The sequence below is a fragment of the Mastigoproctus giganteus genome, chromosome 5 (genome assembly GCF_048544385.1).
Source record: "Mastigoproctus giganteus isolate SK-2022 chromosome 5, ASM4854438v1, whole genome shotgun sequence".
NCBI classification, from domain to species: domain Eukaryota; kingdom Metazoa; phylum Arthropoda; class Arachnida; order Uropygi; family Thelyphonidae; genus Mastigoproctus; species Mastigoproctus giganteus.
In genome coordinates, this window is record NC_143579.1 from 96,108,484 (window position 1) to 96,128,857 (window position 20,374).

The following is a 20,374-nucleotide window of genomic DNA, read 5'->3' on the forward strand; positions in this document are numbered from 1 at the left end:
AATGGTGCTTTGTCCAAGTCGTAATTCAGGCTCAGGGTGGAGGTTACGTTTGCGACAAAAATGGACGCAAACGGTCTTCTCCGGTGAGAACCTGAAACCATTGGCCGTGGCCCAGGAGTTAAGACGGTCAATAGCTTGTTGCAGTTGTCTCTCAATAACCCTCATATTGCATGATTGAGAAAATATACTGAAGTCATCGACGTAGAGTGCACTGTTTATAGTTGGAGGAAGTTGTTCGGAAATAGAGTTTATTTTAATGGCAAAAAGCGTGACACTTAAGACAGATCCTTGTGGTACCCCCTCCTCTTGGCAAAAGGGCCGCGAAAGGGAGGATCCTACACGAACTTGGAAATAACAGCAGGATAAAAAATTTTTAATAAAAATGGGAAGGTGACCTCTTAGACCGAGATTGTAAAGGTCTTTTAAAATACCAAATCTCCAAGTTGTGTCGTACACTTTTTCCATGTCAAAGAAGATGGACACCAAATGTTCTCTTTTTAGGAAAGCATCTCGGATAGATGTTTCCAGTCTAATTAAGTGGTCCAATGTGGACCTGTTTCTTCAAAAGCCGCACTGAATGCGGGAGAGAAGGTCATTCGATTCTAAATACCATAAGAGACGAGCATTGACCATTCTCTCCAATATTTTGCACAGACAGCTGGTCAGAGCAATAGGACGATAGTTTTTTGGATATTTAGGATCCTTTCCTGGCTTAGCAAAAGCAAGAATAGTAGCCTTGCGCCAGGTATCCGGAAAATGCTCTTCGAGGAAGTTTCTGTTGTACAGGAAGAGCAGACGGTCCATGGATTCTGGTGAAAGATGTTTGATCATTTCATAATGGATGTTGTCTGGTCCAACAGCGGTAGCCTTTGTACGGGCGAGTGCTGTTTTCAGCTCATGGATGTTAAATGGCCCATTGTATGGGTGGGAACCCTTCGATGTGAATTTAAGGGCCTGTTTTTCAGTGTTGCGCTTTAAGACCAGAAACTCTGGGGAGTAAGATGATGTTGCAGAGATGTTAGAAAATGTTTCCCCAAGAGCATTGGCAATTGCAGTGAAGTCTGCAATAGTACATCCATTATATTCAAGGATCGATGAGGGGTGTGCTGTGTATTTTCCCTTCATTTTCCGGATTTTTTCCCAGACCACCTTAGTGCTGGTCGTCTGAGTAATGGATGATGTGAAACGGATCCACGATGCCTTTTGACTCTGACGGCGGATGTAGCGTGCTTTGGCTCGTGCACGTTTAAATGCTAATAGGTTGACCATGGTAGGATATCGTTGAAATATCCCCCAGGCTTTGTTTTGAGCCTTTTTAGCTGCTGTGCATTCTGGATTCCACCATGGTTTTGGAAAGGGAGGAAACCGCGTGGATGTCTTTGGAATCGCAGTTGCAGCTGCATGGAGAATATTTTCTGTTATGTACGTAACTGCATCATTGATAGGCTCCTGACTGACTGCAGAGTTGTCAAACTTTGCCAGGTGTTGAAAGGCACTCCAGTCAGCCTGATCAAACTTCCACCGCGGTAACCTGACAGGAAGACAAGGTCTCCCAGTAATTAAGGTGGTTATCACGGGGAAGTGATCACTTCCATACGGGTTCATTTCTACCTCCCAAGTAAGTGAAGGGAGAAGAGAAGGCGAGATGATAGAAAGATCAATGGCAGAAAACGTACGGGTAGGCATGTGGAAAAAGTTGTTTGTTCCCACATTAAGAAGGCAGAGGTCATTGTCAATGAGCATACGCTCTATGACTCTTCCCCTTCTATTAATGCTAGCACTACCCCACAGGGTGTTATGTCCATTAAAGTCCCCAAGAAGTAAGAAAGGGGAGGCAACTGCATTACGAGATCATCAAGGTCTTTCTGGCAGATGTCAGTACCAGGTGGCAAATATATAGAGCAAACGGTTAGTAAAAACCCCACAGTTATTCGAGTTGCTACTGCCTCTATGCTGGTAGTAAGTCGCAGATGCTGGAAAGGGGTATGGTTGCCCACAAGGACTGCGACTCCGCCATGAGCGGGGCCATCCCCAATTCTATCCTTGCGAATGATAGCAACGTTATGCATCCTGGGGTCATCATTTGCCCTTAGGTAAGTCTCCTGTATACAAAAGCAAGATGGTTTGTGCTTTTGCAGGAGTGCCTTGATGTCTTCTGCATTTTGGCGGAATCCACGACAATTACACTGTAGGAATTTAGCCATTATTTTGGCTTGGTGGTTCCTTCAGGCGGCTTCCGAGGTGCTGAGGGCTTAATTTTATCAGTCTTGGGTTTATCTTTTTTGGGGAAGAATGGACGCTGTCCCGTGTCTATTTCTTCCTCCGCAAAGAGTTCCAACACTGAATCTTCGGGTACCTCCTTCTGCTCGACATCCATCTTTTCTTGGGTACTAGGGGGGGGACTTCCCCTTTCTTATTCTTTTCTTTCATAATTACCTTTGTTACTTGTGGAGCATTAGGAGGTACCGATATAGGAGTGGCAGCTGATTGGTCCTTCTGTGCAGGTTTTTGAGAACTTAAAAGATAACGCGCGATAGGAGTGAAAGACTCCTTTGGAGGAATGGTCATGTCCGTCTGAGTTCCGACGGAACATCTCCCTGCTACCTTCTGGGCGTAGGTAGGTTTGTTGGTATTCAGGGGTTTCACTGATTTCCTTGCCTCCTGGTATGATATATTTAGTTCTGCCTTCAGCCGTTGAATTTCTTTTTCTTCTTTCCACCTCTGGCATGCTCGTGAGCAGGCCGGGTGTTCTCCCTCACAGTTAATACAGGTGGGTTTTGCGGCTGAACATGCTGTTGTTCCGTGGTCCTTTGCGCCGCATCGAGCGCATGCAAGGACTCCACGGCAGGCCATTTGAGAATGTCCATACTTCTGGTATTTAAAACACCGTAAAGGGTTCGGAACATATGGACGCACTGAACAGTTGATGTATCCAGCTTTAATCTCATCAGGAGGTTTAGGAGAGTTAAAAGTCAGGATAACGCTCCTGGTTTTAACAAATTTTCCATCCCTTCGCGCAGTAATTCTCTTGACGGCAATAACTCCCTGTGGTTTTAATTCCGAGCAGATTTCCTCCTCGGTTACGTCGAGAAGGTCCCACTCCGAAATGACACCTCTCGATGATTTGAGTATTCTGTGTGGTGTCACTGTTATAGGTATTCCTCCGATTGATGTTGTTCGGAGTAGATGTTAAGATTGCCTGTCATTTTTAGTTTCAATTAAAAGATCTCCAGAACGGAGCCTCTTAACTGATTTGGGTGAACCTGCTAACCCATCTAACCCTTTTTGAATAAAAAAAGGCGACATTTTACCAATCGGTGTTTCATTGGTAGAATGCATAATTAAGAACCCTGGCACAGGCCCTGATGGTAATTCAGTTCGCTGCCTCTTGTTAGCAATAATGCTATCTGTATCTTTGTCATTTGTTTCGGATAGGGACTGGGTTGGGCCCCTGAAGAAATAAGTTTATCAGGATTCATAGAAATTTTATTTGGTTCAGTGCCCGGGCTCCCCACCCACCATGGAGCCCAAAGGGACGCCCACTACCCGGCAAGCAATAAATGCGCTCGGGAGTGGGACGCCAGGGCTACCCAGACACCATACCCGCACCGCCGCCAGCCTGAATCCTGTCCCTCGGACCGTGAGGGTAGGGGCATGGCATTGACACGGTTGACCCTCGCAGGCGAACCTACTAGCCGATTGATCCTAGCCGGGCCTTCCAGGACCTCCTGTCTTGTCAAAGCAGGGGCCAAAGTGGTGTATTGAAGCTGGGTCCCTCAACCACCAGGATCCCCCTTTCCGAATTTCCACGGGTCGCAGTGCACGGCAAACACGCCGGATTCCATTGATGTAAGCCTGGAACCTGGGCTGTGGGCATTGGATCCCAGTGATGCTAGTCTAGAGGTCCAGCAGCGTCACTGGGAGGTCCCCTCACCACGTACAGGTGCCAACGTCGAGGGGCCAATTTTGGGAAGGAGAAGGTTCATTTTAAGTTTTTAAATGGCAGTATGGCCAAAGCAAAGTCAATGCATTATTATTGCTTTGGTAAGAGAGCTTTACCACAAATGTATGATTTTTCATTTGCAGTACCATGTTAATTTTTGCTTCCAACTGTGGTTCCATTTGCTTTTATGTCATCCAAGGTGTGTGTGTGTGTGTGTGTGTGTGTGTGTGTGTGTGTGTGTGTGTGTGTGTGTGTGTGTGTGTGTGTGTGTGTGTGTGTGTGTGTGTGCAACTAACCATGCAAAGAGTTTGCATATTGCATTTTCAAGCATGTCATCGTGTCTTTTTTTGTGCCTTTTACACACTGTATCAAAATTTCATCTGTGGAAGATTTGTGGTTTGTCACTTACAGACTATTAAAATGATCTTAAGTGATGCAGTTTAATTATAACCAGTATATATATATATGTATATACAGGAATCCATCCATAACTATAGATTTGAGATAATGCAGTTTTATATTTGTATACCAAAATTTTGCAATCCATGCTTTTATTTTTACATATACACAGTTCAGTCCAGTCTTCTTAAAATAAATCATCATCATCAGCCATTTTGAATCCACTGCAGGATGAAGGGCTCTCCAGCAACTTTCCAGTTCCTTCTGTTTTCTGCAATGGTCATCCATTTACTACCCACAAACTCATGAATTTCATCTATCCATCTCTGCTGTTGTCTTTCAGGTTTTCTTCCAGCTCCTCTTGGGTATTCCCAAGAGGAGCTAGAAGCAATTCTGTTATTTTCTTAGTCCACCTATCATCATGTCTTTGAGCTATGTGTCCTGCCCAAGACCATTTTAGTTCTTTAGTTTTGATAAGAATGTCCTTTACTTGAGTTTCCTGCCTAATCCATGTGTTTCTCTTCTTATCTAACAGTCTGATTCCCAATATAATTCGTTCCATTGTTCCCTGTGTAGTTCTCAGCATCTCTTCCATTCTTTTGGTGAGTGTCCAAGTTTCACTTCCATAAGTCATGGTGGGGAGTATACATTGGTTAATTATTTTACGTTTCAGACAAACTGGGATATTGCTCCTCGGTATGTGACTATATTTCCTGAATGCTTTCCATCCAAAATTTATTCTTCTCTTGACTTCCAGCCATTTATCATTATTACAGCTAATACAAAGGGTACTAGGAAAGTTTTGCAATACAGCTTTGTTTATTTAATTTTTTCAAAGTAATTTCCTCTACATTCAATACACCTCTCCATCCTCCGAAACCAATCTTTAATCCAGTTCTGCCAAGTTTCACTAGGGAGTAAAGCATGCTCGTTGTCCCAAGCCCGTAGAAGGTCCTCATCACTGGAAAACCGCCTCCCTTTTAGCTTCATTTTCACATGCGGGAACAGTGCAAAGTCGCAGGAAGCAAGGTCTGGACTGTAGGGAGGGTGCTCGAGAAGTTTCGGTCCTGTCGTGGTCAAATATTCGGTGCAGGCTTTGGCGCGGTGAGCTGGAGCATTTATCGTGATGGAGGTACCAGGTGTCCATTCTTGACTTTGGCCGCAGGTTCTTCATAGATCCAATGACTTTAGGCAGGCATTGGTCAGTATACCACTTAGCTGTGACTGTCTTCTGCGTGTCCAAAACGACACGTTCCACAATTCCACTCGATTTGAAAAATACAGCTATCATTTTCTTCTTTACAGATCGGGATTTTCTGACAATTACGGGTGTGTCGTCATCATCAAAGACCCAAACTTTGTTTTGAGCCTTGGTCGGCAGATCGTAATAGTACAGCCAAGTCTCGTCACCTGTCACGATGTTGTTCACATACCGAGATTGTCCCTTATCAAACTTTTTTAACATTTCCCGGCACCAAGTCACACGTCGTGTCATCTGCTCTTCAGTCAGTTGATGCGGCACCCAGAGAGAACAAAGTTTCTTCACGTGCAAATGATCTTGCAGAATCGAACGAATTGCTGGTGCATTTAGGCCCAAAGTATCCTCTATCTGTTGGTAGGTCACTCGCCTGTTTTCGTCAAGCATTTTCCTCACAGCAGTAACGTTTTCCTCCGTAACTGACGTTCGTGGCCTTCCCGGCCTCTCAGAATCCTCCAGAGTGAAATTTCCCCTTTGGAATTCTCTATACCACCTGAATATCGTTGTATGATGTGGACAATCATCATCTAGTGCAAGAGTCATTTCTTCTAAGCACTGGTCTATGGTTAAACCACGCACGAAATTATACCGCAAAACTGTCCTTATCTCATTTCGTGACCACGATGCCATCGCAAGCACTTTACACTCTCACTACTAATGAATAACTGAGCCCATCGTTGTTGTTTGGTTTTTTTAAGGAGCATTAGCAACTAAGGCCATATTGCTCCGGGATATGCGGTGGTCATTCCCTGACCTTTCCGCATCCTCCGTATTTGGTGGTGACGGGCTCGAACCCCGGTTTAATCAAGAAGCGTGTGCTACGCACTGCTGCTGAGCCCATCGACTTGGCGCGGCGGCTACTATGCACGAATGAACATGTCTCAACATGCAGCAACAAGCAGCTTCCTGTGATTCATTGTTGCGTCATATTGCAAAACTTTCCTAGTACCCTTTGTAACTTGTCCCAGATAAGTAATGATTCCACTTTTTCAATTACTGCTCGTTCAATCATTATGTCCCTTTCTGTGGCATACTTGTTCATCATTACTTTTGTTTTAGCCATATTCATCTTTAGTCCAAAATCCTTACTAAGTGTGCATAACTGATTAAGATTTTCCTCTAATTCTTTGGGATCGTAGCTTATGACCACAATGTCATCTGCAAATCATAAATGGTTTAGGTACTCTCCATTCACATTGACTCCTTTCTGCGGCCAGTCTAATCTTCTGAAAGCTTCCTCAAGGGCAGCAGTAAACAGCTTCGGAGATAGTTCTTCGATTCTTCTGTCTCCTTGTCGAACTCCTTTCTCAATTTTAAATTTGCTACTGTCTTTGTCTAGCCTAATAAAGGAGGTAGCATTCTGATATATTTTCTTCAAAATCATAATATACGAGGTATCTATGTCTTGACTTTCCAGTGCCTGAAACATTGCTTATGCTGTATGGAGTCAAATGCCTTTTCATAATCCACAAATGCCAGGCATAATGGTGTTTTATATTCATTTGCTTTCTCCATTAGCTGTGATATTACGTGAAGATGATCCATAGTTGCGAACTGTCCTAAAGCCAGCTTGCTCTTTCGGTTGATTTTCATCAAGTATTCTTTCTAATCTGTTAGTAATGATCCTTGCGAACAATTTGTAAATGTGGGATAACAAGCTAATTGGTCTATAATTTCCAATTTCTGATTTATCTCCTTTCTTATGCAGCAAAACTATGATTGCATTATTCCACTCCTTAGGCGTCACACCTTTTCTAATGTATTTCATGAAGAGCCTTGCCAGTGTTTGTGTTATGTCTCTTCCTCCCAATTTTAACAACTCTACAGTAACTTCTTCCCCCGGGGCTTGCTGATTCTTCATTTTCTTCAACACATGTTCTACCTCATCAAGAAGAATATCGGGTATGTAGTATGTGTTACTAATTTGCGATCCATCTTCCCCACTGCTGGCATCATTCCCTCACTCCTTGTACAATTCTCTATAGTAGTCTTCTGCTATTTGAATTATGCCTTCTCTGCTATTTATAAGTGCACCATCGCTATTCTTCAGTTTCAGTATCATTTGTCTTTCTGTATTACTGCTCATGGCTGCTGATTTCAGTCCTTTGTTTTCCCTTAATGCTTGTTCTACTTTTCTTGTGTTAAATCTTCTTATGCACAACTCAGTATAGTCAATTTTCTCCTTATCAGTGTTTATCTTGCTCTTCATTTGTTGCCTTCGGTTCATCATAACAAGTGTTTCTTGACTAATTTTTTCTTCTTTGGATTTCTTTTTCCCTATAGGTTTCTTGGGCTTTATCACTTTCAGAAAGTTGTAATATTCCTCATCGGTATCTTGGTCCTGAGCAGTCTGCAGAAGCTCAAACTTGTTCTTAAGTTCCAGTACATACTGCTTTTTCTCCTCTTCTGTTATCTCAAAGACCTTTGTATTATTTACTCGAGTCAGTTTTCCCCCTTTCTTTTCCTACATCTACATCAAGTGTGCATCTTACCATTCTGTGACCACTTCCAACATTTACCTTATTCAGGATAGTAACATCATTCACGATATATCTTCTGTTAGTGAGGATGAAGTCGATTTCATTAGTTGTTAATCCATTTGGAGTCTTCCATGTCCATTTTCTGTTCAGACTTTTCTTGAAAAAGTGTTCATTACTGACAATCCTTGAGATTCTGCAAATTCCACAAGTCTTTCACCTCCATCTGTCGTTGTGGAAGTTGACAGGTTAAATAAATTTAAGGAGGAACTGGACAAACATTTAGAGGGAATTGTTTTGTAAAATTTTTTTTTTTTTTTTGGCTGATGCTGCATAAGCTCATACACTTGCTTTCTTGCATCACATGCCACTACTACTACTACTTTCATTTCTTTTTACCAATTCCAAAATTTCCTATATTTCCTCTTTCTGCACTGTTTTGTCTTTTTCCAACCTTAGCATTGAAGTCCCCCATAATAATAGTGTAGTGGGTTTTCTGCTTATCTAAAAGACTCTCAATTTCGGTGTACATTTCTTCAACCTCTTCATCATCATGACTCGATGTTGGTGCATAAATCATTGTAACCTTTAGCTTGTACCTCTTAGAAATCTTGAGTATTTGTCTTGACACCCTTGGTGATGTACTTTTGAATTCCAAAATGTTGTTTTTTTATATCTTTATGGACCAGAAACCCAACTCTACCTTCGCTCCTTTCACTGTTTCCATTGGTATACAGCAGATTTCCACTTGATAAACTTATAAGTGATTCATTTCTTCTTCTTGTTTCAGCCAAACTGATGATATTCCAATTCACATTTTCTAGTTCCTTTTCCACCTCTAATATGCTGTCTTCACCGATGAGCGATTTTACGTTGTAACAGGCCAAGTTCAGTTTCCGTGCATGGCAGCCTGGTCGTACCCAGAGATTCTCAGCACCCTCTACTTCCACTCTGATCCTCTCACTGCTGTAAGAGGGGAAGTGAAAGCCACTGGGGACTGAGAGCCATTTGTTTCGTCGTGCGGTCATGTGCTGGAGGGTTTGGTCTTTTCCTCTTCACGCTGACCAGGCATCTTGAAGAGAACCACTCTACACGTTCATTGCCACCTAAGTGACATAACAGGGCTTACCATCGAGAAGGTGTGCATGAGGGGATGTTAGGGAGGCAGGCCAACCAGACTTCTCCTAAATCTTCTGTAATAGAAAGATATTGGATCTATCAGTGTTTTAGACTGAGTATCTGATAACACACAGAATACCTGTTCCCCTCTAAGCCCCTTAAAATAAAATGATCCGCCAATTACTGCTCTCACCTCCTGTAAAGCACATGGGCAGGGTTTAAGGGGCAATGCTGGATTTAGGTAGTCTGGAACCCTGGCACACTAAAAATAAGGTTTTGGGGCCCCCTGAACAGGTTCATTAACAGTTAAACCATTCATATCCAATGGATGAATCTGATTCATTCCCTTCCTTCTAGAGTTTACATAAGTAAAGTCTTTGCTGTTTATCTTTACATTCTTTGCCAGGGACTTCTCATCTGCATTTGCTTGCCTAACCTCTTTTGTAACTTGATTTCAGATTAGTTTACATCTATTTTAGGCTTCTACATCACCTGATAATTTATATGCACTCCATGTATTCTTCTTCTCTGCAATGAGCTACATCTGTACATCTGACATCCATCAGGTCTAAGCCTTGAACAGTAGCTCTTAGTTTGTATAAAAAGCCTAGCAACTTATATGATTACATTTCTGAATGCTTCCCATTAGGAATTTATTTTTGGCAGCTTCATCAGCTATCCCCAAGAGTTCAGTTGTCGTTTTCAATATTTATTACTGATAGTGAAGAAGGCATATCAGGTCTAATGTCTAAGTTTGCAAATGATATGAAGGTTGGCAGAGTGGTTAATCACAGATGTCAAGATAACTGTGATAAATCAGGCAGATCAGCTGGGAAAGGGCAGTTGAAGTTTAACACTGACAAAGGCAAGGTACTTCATATGGATTGCAGTAATCCCAAATTAGCACACCAACTGTGTGTTATCTTGGGATTGCAGTAATCCCAAATTAACACACCAACTGTGTGTTATCACACTCAGGTTAGTAGAGAATGAAAAAGACCTAGAGATAATAATATAATCAGATATGTTCTCTGAGCCAGGAGAGACTCATGGGGGTTTTGTCAATGATATACAGGAATTTTATCAGTCGGGACAAGGAGATGACTATTCCATTGTATAAGGATGGTTAGGCCACTTCTTGAATACTGCACATATGGAAATCTCATTTATGGAAGGACGTAGTTAAGTTGGAGTGCATGTAGAGAAGTCCAAGCAACAAGAGTAGTAAGGGCAACTAAAGGCTTCAGTTCTGCAAATTTCAGCATCTGGAGATGAGACACCAGCAAGGAGATCTGACTGAAATTTCTAAGGCTCTGAATGGATTGAGTAAGCTCAAGGAATCCTGCCTCTTGCTCAGACTATGCACACAAAGAGGCATAAATCCAAATTGAGGAAGGACAGTTGCAGAATAGACATGCAGAAATTTATTTTTAACCAGTAGGTAGTTGATTGTTGGAGGAAACTTCCATCTGGTGTAGAAGTGGATAGTTTGAATAAATTCAAGGAAGAACTAGTCAAGGGAAGTGTTCATTTTTATTTTACTTTATTTTTATTTTTTTGGCAGATGCTTTCTTGCATCATTTGTCAATATTAATACTAATACTAATTAAAACTGTGTCTGCGATCATTCTAAAATTTTGATGATAAAAAAAGTAATGAACACAGCAGCCACTAAGCAGAAATATTACATGGGTTGATAGGGGTGTGCATGCGTGTGTTTGCAAGCCATGATAGTTTGGCTATAATTAAGGGAATGTTAGTGAACATTCACTTCACATCAAAAATTGATAACACACCTCTCCATTGTATGGAAATTTAATTTATTTATTAACTTATTTCTTATGTGAATTTCCGATAGTGAAAGGATGCCTTGTGAATTTTTGAGAGGGAGGGATTGAAAATGCTAGATGCTAGACATATCATGAGTACCTTCTCTGGGTTCTGGGCAATGTTTGTTAATGCTGGGAGGCCTTCTTTATAGATTTTAATTCTCCCAAAACAAACAATAATCTTAATACCTCAGTAATGTAGACTACTGGAAATGTATCACATTTTCCATTACAAAATTACTTTTACAATTTTTTATTGTTCTTCATTAGCAGACTGCAGATACAATATAACCTGTAAGAAATTCAACATGAATAAGTTTAACTTCATCATAGAAAGCACACAGAAATGTGCCAAAAAAATTATGCCTTTTAGTAGTTATTAATCTCTGTAAAGTTTACAACAAAATGAATGTTTCTTAATACAGAGAAGTGTCCTTATTAGAGCATTAGCATTAGTAAAGGCACATGATGCAAGAAAGCAAGCTTATATAGCATCATCCAAAAAAAAACAAACCGAATCTTCTAATTTCACCCATCCACTCGCTCCAAATGTTTGTCTAGTTTTTCCTTGAATCTATTTAAGCTATCAACTTCTATAACGACAGATGGAAGTTTGTTCCAGCAATTAACCACACGCTGGCTAAAGGAAACCTCTGCACATCTATCCCATAACCGTCTTTCCTCAATCTAAATTTATGCCCTCTCAGGAGATTATTTTGAGCAAGAGGAAGAATCCACTCAGCATTGAGCATGCTCAAACCATTGAAGGCTTTATACACCTCAATCAGATCACCTTGCTTGGTTTGGTTTGGTTTTTAATGGCGCATTGGCAGCTATGGCCATAATGCGCCAAATCAAAAAATAAAACTAATAAAAAAATATTGGTCAGCCTTAGAACAGGCTACCGTGTCAAAAAGGTAAAAATGATACAGTGGTTAAAGGTTATATAAAAGGTATAAAATATAAACTTAAATCTTTGTGTATAAATTGATCGACTGTAAAAAATTAAAAACGTCAGACATGTTGTCTCTGTCACCTAAAATCTGACCGAGTGTAAAGGGTTCAGCCAGATTACTAAAACTGCTAGAAAAAGATTGTCTAAAAACAGGACATTCAATAAAAATGTGAGAGATAGTTAAAATGACGTTACACGTCTCACACATAGGTGGGCCATCCGCCCTCAGCAAAAAGGAGTGTGTTAGATGGCTATGACCTATGCGGAGCCGAGCAAGAACAACTTCCTCTTTTCGGACCCTGCGTACACTGGACTGCCATTGCATGATTACAGGCTTAATACGCTGTAGTTTATTCGCGGTCTGTTCGTGCCAAGAGTCTTGCCATTGGGAGTATAATTTACATCGTATTATTTGCCTGTAGTCTGTATAGGGGACTGACAGGCAATGACTATCCAGGGAAATGGCTGATTTGGCAGCAGTATCAGCTAATTCATTTCCCCGGATCCCAATGTGGCTTGGGATCCAGCAGAAGCGAATGTCAAATTCTGATTCAAAGGCAGAACATAGCATCTGCCGGATCCGTGACAGGACCGGATGAGAGTTGTACCTCATCGACACTAGAGCCTGTAATACGCTCAATGAATCACAGTAAACCATGTACCTTTGGTAATCGCTATTTATAATGAACTCAAGGGCTATTTCAATTGCATGCAACTCTGCAGTATAAATGCTAGCTTCTTGTGGGATCTTGAATGATAATGTCTTCTGAGGAAATACAACAGCAGATCCCACATAAGATTCTGACTTTGAGCCATCTGTATAGACTGGCAGAAAGTCAGAGTACTGCTCTCTATGCGATGCGAAGAGTTGCTGATAGACGGCCGCCGGTGTATTAGCCTTCTCCATGATCTTGAGGGAGAAGTCGCACATTGGCAAATGTGCATACCAGGGTGGAAGGAGTTGCCTTGGTGACTGGGCAACATTGTTTACCGTCACGTTTAGTTCATTTAATAGCCCTTGCATCCGAATACCAAAAGGTCTGTTGGCAGTCCAACGGGTGTTATAGAGATTTTCCCAACGTCCATGTGGGATGATCAGGCAGGGCTTTCAATTTAAAGGTGTAATGTAAAGACAACTGCTTACGTCGAAAAGATAGGGATGGTTCATTTGCTTCGACGTAAAGGCTTTGGACTGGAGATGTGCGAAATGCTCCTGTGGCTATCCGAATGGCCTGATGGTGAACTGGATTTAACCACCGAAGTGCACTATCTCTAGCAGATCCATATACCTGGGACCCATAATCGAGTTTAGAACGGACAAGGGCTCGGTAAAGACGAAGAAGAGTAGAGCGATCTGCGCCCCATGATGTTGACGAAAGGGCACGAAGGATGTTAAGCCCTTTAACACACCTTGTCCTAAGCTGACGAACATGTTGAACAAATGTCAGCTTTTTGTCAAAGATAAGTCCAAGGAATTTGACTTCTGCTACGACTGGGATGTTGTTTTGCCCAAGCCTTAAATCCGGTTCAGGATGAAGATTACGTTTGCGACAGAAGTGTACACAAACGGTCTTCTGTGATGAAAATCTGAACCCATTAGCCAATGACCAAGATGTAAGGTGGTCAATGGCTTTCTGCAGTTGCCTTTCAATGACCCTCATATTGCATGAGTGACAAAATATAGTAAAGTCGTCAACATAGAGGGCATTGTTTATTGTGGGCGGAAGTTGTTCCGTGATAGAGTTTATTTTGATTGCAAAAAGCGTGACACTTAGAACGGACCCTTGTGGGACTCCCTCTTCCTGACAGAACTCTCGAGAGAGAGTAGATCCTAAACGCACTTGAAAATGGCGATTGGAAAGGAAGTTTTTGATAAAGAGAGGAAGGTTACCCCTAAGACCAAAGTTGTAGAGGTCTTTTAATATTCCAAATCGCCAAGCTGTGTCGTACGCTTTTTCAATATCAAAGAAAACTGCTACCAGATGCTCGGATTTAATAAAAGAGTCACGAATGTATGTTTCAAGTCGGATTAAATGATCCAAAGTGGATCTGTCTCTTCGGAAGCCGCACTGAGTCCTGGAAAGCAGGTCATTTGTTTCCAAATACCACACAAGGCGGGCATTAACCATTCTTTCCAGGACCTTGCACAAACAGCTTGTCAGAGCAATAGGCCGATAGTTACTTGGATATCTAGGATCCTTTCCTGGTTTTGGGAAGGCAAGAACAATTGCTTTCCGCCAGGAATCCGGAAATTGTTTATCAAGAAAAATTCTGTTAAATAAAATTAATAAGTGATTTTTAGACTGTGGTGACAGATGTTTTATCATTTCGTAGTGGATGTCATCGGGCCCGACAGCACTTGCATGCGTAAGAAAGAGTGCTGCATTTAACTCTTCCTGTGTAAAGGGCTTGTTATATGGTTCGAGCCCTTTTGAAGAGAAATTTAATGGATGTTTCTCACGTTTTTCTTTCAAGGCCAAGAACTCAGGAGGGAATGATGTTGTTGCAGATATTTTTGCAAATGTTTCACCTAGAGTATTTACAACTGCAGTTCGGTCTGCAATTAGACATCCATTGTGCTCGAGAATCACCGAAGGGCACGGTGGGTATTTGCCCTTCATTTTCCGGATCTTGTCCCAGACTACTTTTGAGTTGGCAGTCTGGGTTATGGATGATGTAAAACGGATCCAAGATTTCCTTTGGCTCTGACGTTGGATATAACGTGCTTTTGCACGTGCACGTTTAAAGGATATTAGATTATCAGTCATGGGATATCGACGGAATTTCCCCCAGGCTTTGTTTTGTGCCTTTTTTGCTGTTGTGCACTCCGAATTCCACCAAGGTTTAGGAAATAGTGGAAACCGGCTGGATGTTTTTGGGATTGCAATTGCAGCTGATTGGACAATACTTTCTGTAACGTACGTGACTGCATCATTGATATGTTCCCGACTGACTGTAGCGAGGTCAAGATTTGCCAGATGTTGAAAGGCATTCCAGTCAGCCTGATCAATCTTCCACCGCGGTAAACTAAATGGCTGACACGGTCTACCACTAGTTAAGGTGGTGATCACGGGGAAATGATCACTTCCATATGGGTTTTCTTCCACCTCCCATATAGCTGAAGGAAGGAGGGAAGGGGAACAGATAGAAAGATCAATGGCAGAAAAAGTACGGGTAGGCATGTGGAAGAAAGTGTGTGTTCCCACATTGAGAAGGGAGAGGTCATTGTCATTGAGCATACGCTCTATGACTCGTCCCCTTCCGTTAATGTTAGTACTACCCCACAGAGTGTTATGTCCATTACAGTCCCCAAGAAATAATAAAGGGGGAGGCAATTGCGTGACGAGATCATCAAGGTCTTTCTGGAGGATGTCAATACCAGGTGGTAAATAAACAGAGCAAACAGTTAATAAAAACCCCACTTTAAGGCGAATTGCTACAGCCTCTACGTTGGTTGTAAGTTGCAAAGGCTGAAAGGGAATCTGGTTGCTCACGAGGATTGCAACTCCTCCATGGGCAGGACCATCCACAATTCTATCCTTACGAATGATGGTAATGTTATTCATGGTGGGGTCATCATTTGCCTTTAAATAAGTCTCCTGTATGCAAAAGCAAACTGGTTTGTGCTTTTGCAGGAGTGCCTTGATGTCGTCAATATTTTGCCGGAATCCACGACAATTCCACTGTAGGAATTTAGCCATTATTTGGACTTGGTGGGTCCATCAGGCGGCTTCCGAGGTGCTGAGGGCTTAATTTTGTCAGTCTTGGATTTATCTTTTTTGGGGAAGAATGGACGCTGTCCCGTGTCCATTTCCTCCTCCGCAAAGAGTTCCAAAACTGACTCATCATGTACCTCCTTCTGCTCGATATCCATGTTTTCCTGGGTACTAGGTGTTTCTTCCCCTTTCTTATTCTTTTCTTTTGCTTTTGTTACTTGTGGAGCATTAAGAGGTACCGATATAGGAGTGACAGCTGATTGGTCCTTCTGTGCAGGTTTTAGGGAGCTTAAGAGATAACGTGCGATGGGCGTAAATGATTCTTTTGGAGGGATGGTTGTTTGTTGTTTGTTGTTTTGTTTGTTAGGAGCATTAGCAACTAAGGCCATATTGCCCCTGGATATGCGGTGGTCATTCATTGACCTTTCCGCATCCTCCGTATTTGGTGGTGACGGGCTCGAACCCCGGTTTAATCAAGAAGCGTATGCTACGCACAGCTGCTCCTTCCCACCTGGCTACGGAGGCGCCGGATTTGGAGGGATGGACATGTCCGTCTGAGTTCCAATGGAACACCTCCCTGCTACCTTCTGGGCGTAGGTAGGTTTGTTGATGTTTAGAGGTTTCACCGCTTTCCTTTCCTCCTGGTACGATATGTTTAGCTCTGCCTTCAGCCGTTGAATTTCTTTTTCTTCCTTCCACCTCTGGCATGCCCTTGAATAGGCCGGATGTTCTCCCTCACAGTTAATGCAGGTGGGTTTAGTGGCTGAACATGCCGTTGTTTCGTGGTCCTTTGCACCGCATCGGGCGCATGCAAGGACTCCACGGCAGGCCATTTGAGAATGTCCATACTTCTGACATTTAAAACACCGTAAAGGGTTCGGAATGTATGGACGTACTGGACAGTTGATATATTCAGCTTTAATTTCATCAGGAGGTTTGGGAGTGTTAAAAGTCAGGATAACACTCCTGGTTTTAACAAGTTTCCCATCCCTACGCGACTAATTCTCTTGACGGCTATAACTCCTTGAGGTTTCAGTTCCAAGCAGATTTCCTCCTCGGTTACGTCGAGAAGGTCCCATTCTGAAATGACACCTCTTGATGAATTCAGTGTTCTATGTGGTGTTACAGTAACGGGTACTCCTCCGATCGATGTTGCGCGGAGTAGCTGCTCGGATTGTCTGTCAGTTTTTGATTCAATTAAAAGGTCTCCAGAACGGAGCCTCTTAACAGATTTGGGTGAACCTGCTAACCCATCTAACCCTTTCTGTATGAAGAAGGGTGACATTTTACCAATTGGTTTTTCTCCGGTGGAGTGTATAATTAGGAACCTTGGAACAGGCCCTGATGGTAATTCCGTTCGCTGCCTTTTTTTAGCAATAATGCTATCTGTATCTGTGTCTAAATTTTCAGATAGGGACCGGGTTGGGGCCCCTGAAGGAGTAAGTTTCTCAGGATTCATAGAGGTTTTTTATTTGTTCAGTGCCCGGGCTCCCCACCCACCACGGAGCCGAAAGGGACGCCCACTACCCGGCATGCAATAAATGCGCTCGGGAGTGGGACGCCAGGGCTACCCAGACACTATACCCGCACCGCCGCCAGCCTGAATCCTGTCCCTCGGACCATGAGGGTAGGGGCGTGGAATTGACACGGTTGACCCTCGCAGGCGAACCTACTAGCCGATTGATCCTAGCCGGGCCTTCCAGGACCACCCGTCTTGTCGAAGCAGGGGCCAAAGTGGTGTATTGAAGCTGGGCCCCTCAACCACCAGGATCCCCCTTTCCGAATTTCCACGGGTCGCAGCGCACGGCAAACACGCCGGATTCCATTGATGTAAGCCCGGAACCTAGGCTGTGGGCGTTGGATCCCAGTGATGCTAGTCTGGAAGTCCAGCAGCGTCACTGGGAGGTCCCCTCACCACGTACAGGTGCCCACATCGAGGGGATCACCTTGCAGGTGCCTAGTCTCCAGACACTAATTTGCAAAACTTAAGCCTTTCTTCGTAAGAGCAACCCTTTGTTCCATTCACTAACCTTGTTGCCCTTCTCTGTACTCGTTCCAACAGCTCTACATCCTTCTTAAAATGAGGCTTCCAGACCTATATACAGTACTCAAGGTAGGGCCTGACCATTGCCTTGTACAAAGGGATAATCACCTCCTTATCCCTGCTAGAAAAATTCCTGTATATCATTGACAAGACACCAGGAGCTACTCTCGCAGACCGTCTGCTCTGCTCAGAAAACTTCATATCTGCCTGCACAATTACCCCCAAGTCTTTTTCACTCTTTACCACTGTCAGTGTAGTATCACACGGTTGATATGTTACTCTAGGGTTACTGCTTCCCATATGCAGTACTTTACATTCGTCAATGTTAAACTTCAGTTGCCACCTCTCAGCCCACCTCAACTTTTCTAGATCCTATTGTAGCAGCGTACTGTCATTAGTGTCATTAACAACCCTGCCGACCTTCGTATAGTTTGCAAACTTGGACAATAAGCCTGATATACCATCATTAATAAATACAGAAAACAACAATGGATCCAACACTGAACCCTGGGGAACTCCACTAATAACTCCACAAAGAGCAGTGTCCATTGATTACCACTGTCAGTCTTCTCCCACTCAACCATCCCTTTATCCATAGCAGCAATTTTCCTCCAATGCCACAGTGCTCCAATTTGTGCAGCTGTCTTCCATGTGCAACAGTATCAAAAGCCTTTCTAAAATCCAAATATATGATATCAAAGTTATTCCCTGCATCCAGTTCCTTTGTGACCATACCACAGTATCTGATCAAATTGGTCAGACAAGACTTCCCCTTAACAAAACCATGTTGTGTCCGAGCTATAACTAAAGTCTTGTCTAGATGATCCTGCAGTGCATCTTTAACCAGTGCCTCCAGTCCATGGGTATATCCCCTGAGTCCAAGGAAGCTCATTATTATGGCTAACGGTTTGCTTACTTCCTTTGCTGCCTCCTTTAATATAACTGGATATCCCATCCACCACAGGTGCCTTTCTTAATTCTTTCAACAATTTCTCCTCCACTTTGCTTTCAGTTATTACAAGATTATCTAGCTCACTGCCAGAGTTCAATTCATCTCTGGCATTCCCCTCGGGGCGCCTCCATAGCCAGGTCAGAAGGAGCAGTAGTGCGTATCACATGATTCTTGATTACACCGGGGTTCGAGCCTGTCACCACCAAATACGGAAGATGCGGAAAGGTCAGAGAATGACCACCGCATATCCAGGAGCAATATGGCCTTAGTTGCTAATGCTCCTAAAAACCAAAACAACAACAACAACAACAGCATTCCCCTCCCTGAATAACTTCTCATGTGTGAATGTAGATGTAAAATACTCATTTAGTTGGTTAGCTACCTGAGCAGGATCATCAACAGTTGAACCATCGATATCTGGTGGACCAATCTGATTCATCCTCTTCCTTCTAGAGTTTACATAAGTAAAGAACTCTTTGCTGTTTTTCTTTGCATCCTTTGCCAAAGATTTCTCGTAATCTGCCTTTGCCTGCCTAACCTCCTTTGTGACTTGGTTACAGACCACCTTATATCTATCATAGGCTTCCCTGTGACCCATTAATTTATATGTATCCCATGCATTTTTCTTCTCTGCCACATGTCTCATTAGTTCATCTGACATCCAGTTAGGCCTAAACCTTGAACAATATCTGGGGGGAGTCTGGGTACGAGGTTAGCCTTGAAGCTCTTGGAACAGAAATGTTTCTCCTGATTTATTAGCTTAAATTGTCATATTAACTTAGTTTCTAGAGTAGCTTTATATTCCTAGTTACGATACTTAGTTTAAAGTTTAACTTAGACAGAGATTTTGTAGGTATTACTTAGTATCGGTAACGGTATCAAATCCACGTGTTACAAATTGAACGAGAGGTCTTTTTTTTTAACCAAATTTAGTCGATTTATTAACCAATTGTTATATCAAATTATCTTCTATAAATAGATTATAGACCTAGTCAGGATCCTTAGTTTATTCTAAATTGAGATAGCGAGATTTGGAAGCTAATCAATACTTACGAGTCCGTAGAAGTACCGTTCGAGATTTCCCGCCATTTTTACACGATAGCATAAGCTTAGTGTAGTATAGTGCATAATATAATATTGTCAATTAATCAGTAAATCTATTAATCTTGATAAACTTTATTGTCAATTAAATTGTATTTTTAACTCTATATATATATAACGACTTAATCATAACAAATAATTAATACATAACTATAGTGGTACACGTGATACGGAAGTTGTATAAAGGGAACTCGTAGAAAACACTAGATACCGAAAAAATAAATACAGTGGATTCCGGTTATTTGGGCCACCGGTTAATCGGGGCAGCCGTTTATTTGAGGCAAATCTTAAAAAACAAAAACCAATCGAGAAAATAGCCAGGGTTTACTTCACTTAATTGACACAAAATTCCGTTTAATCGGGGCAGGAGACCTCAGCACTGGAGATTACCCTACGATTGTCTCCAACCGTACCACGTAGTTCGGTCGGATTTCTGGAGGTCACGACCATAAAACAATAAAAACAATTAGCAGTCACCTGTTTATTGAGCTTTTCTGTTGTTGCAATAAACGGACAGTAAACTCGATCTTATTGAATTTGCGGTAATACCGACAGCTGGAATTCTGTGGGTTATTATGGTA

At 42.4% G+C, this 20,374-nt stretch overlaps 1 protein-coding gene across 3 annotated transcripts in view; it reads right to left on the reverse strand.

Moving 5' to 3' along the window:
* The window catches only part of Gale (UDP-galactose 4'-epimerase), a 292,156-nt gene that overhangs the window by 37,518 nt on the left and 234,264 nt on the right, over positions 1 to 20,374 (reverse strand). The gene's annotated exons all lie outside the window — the stretch shown is intronic.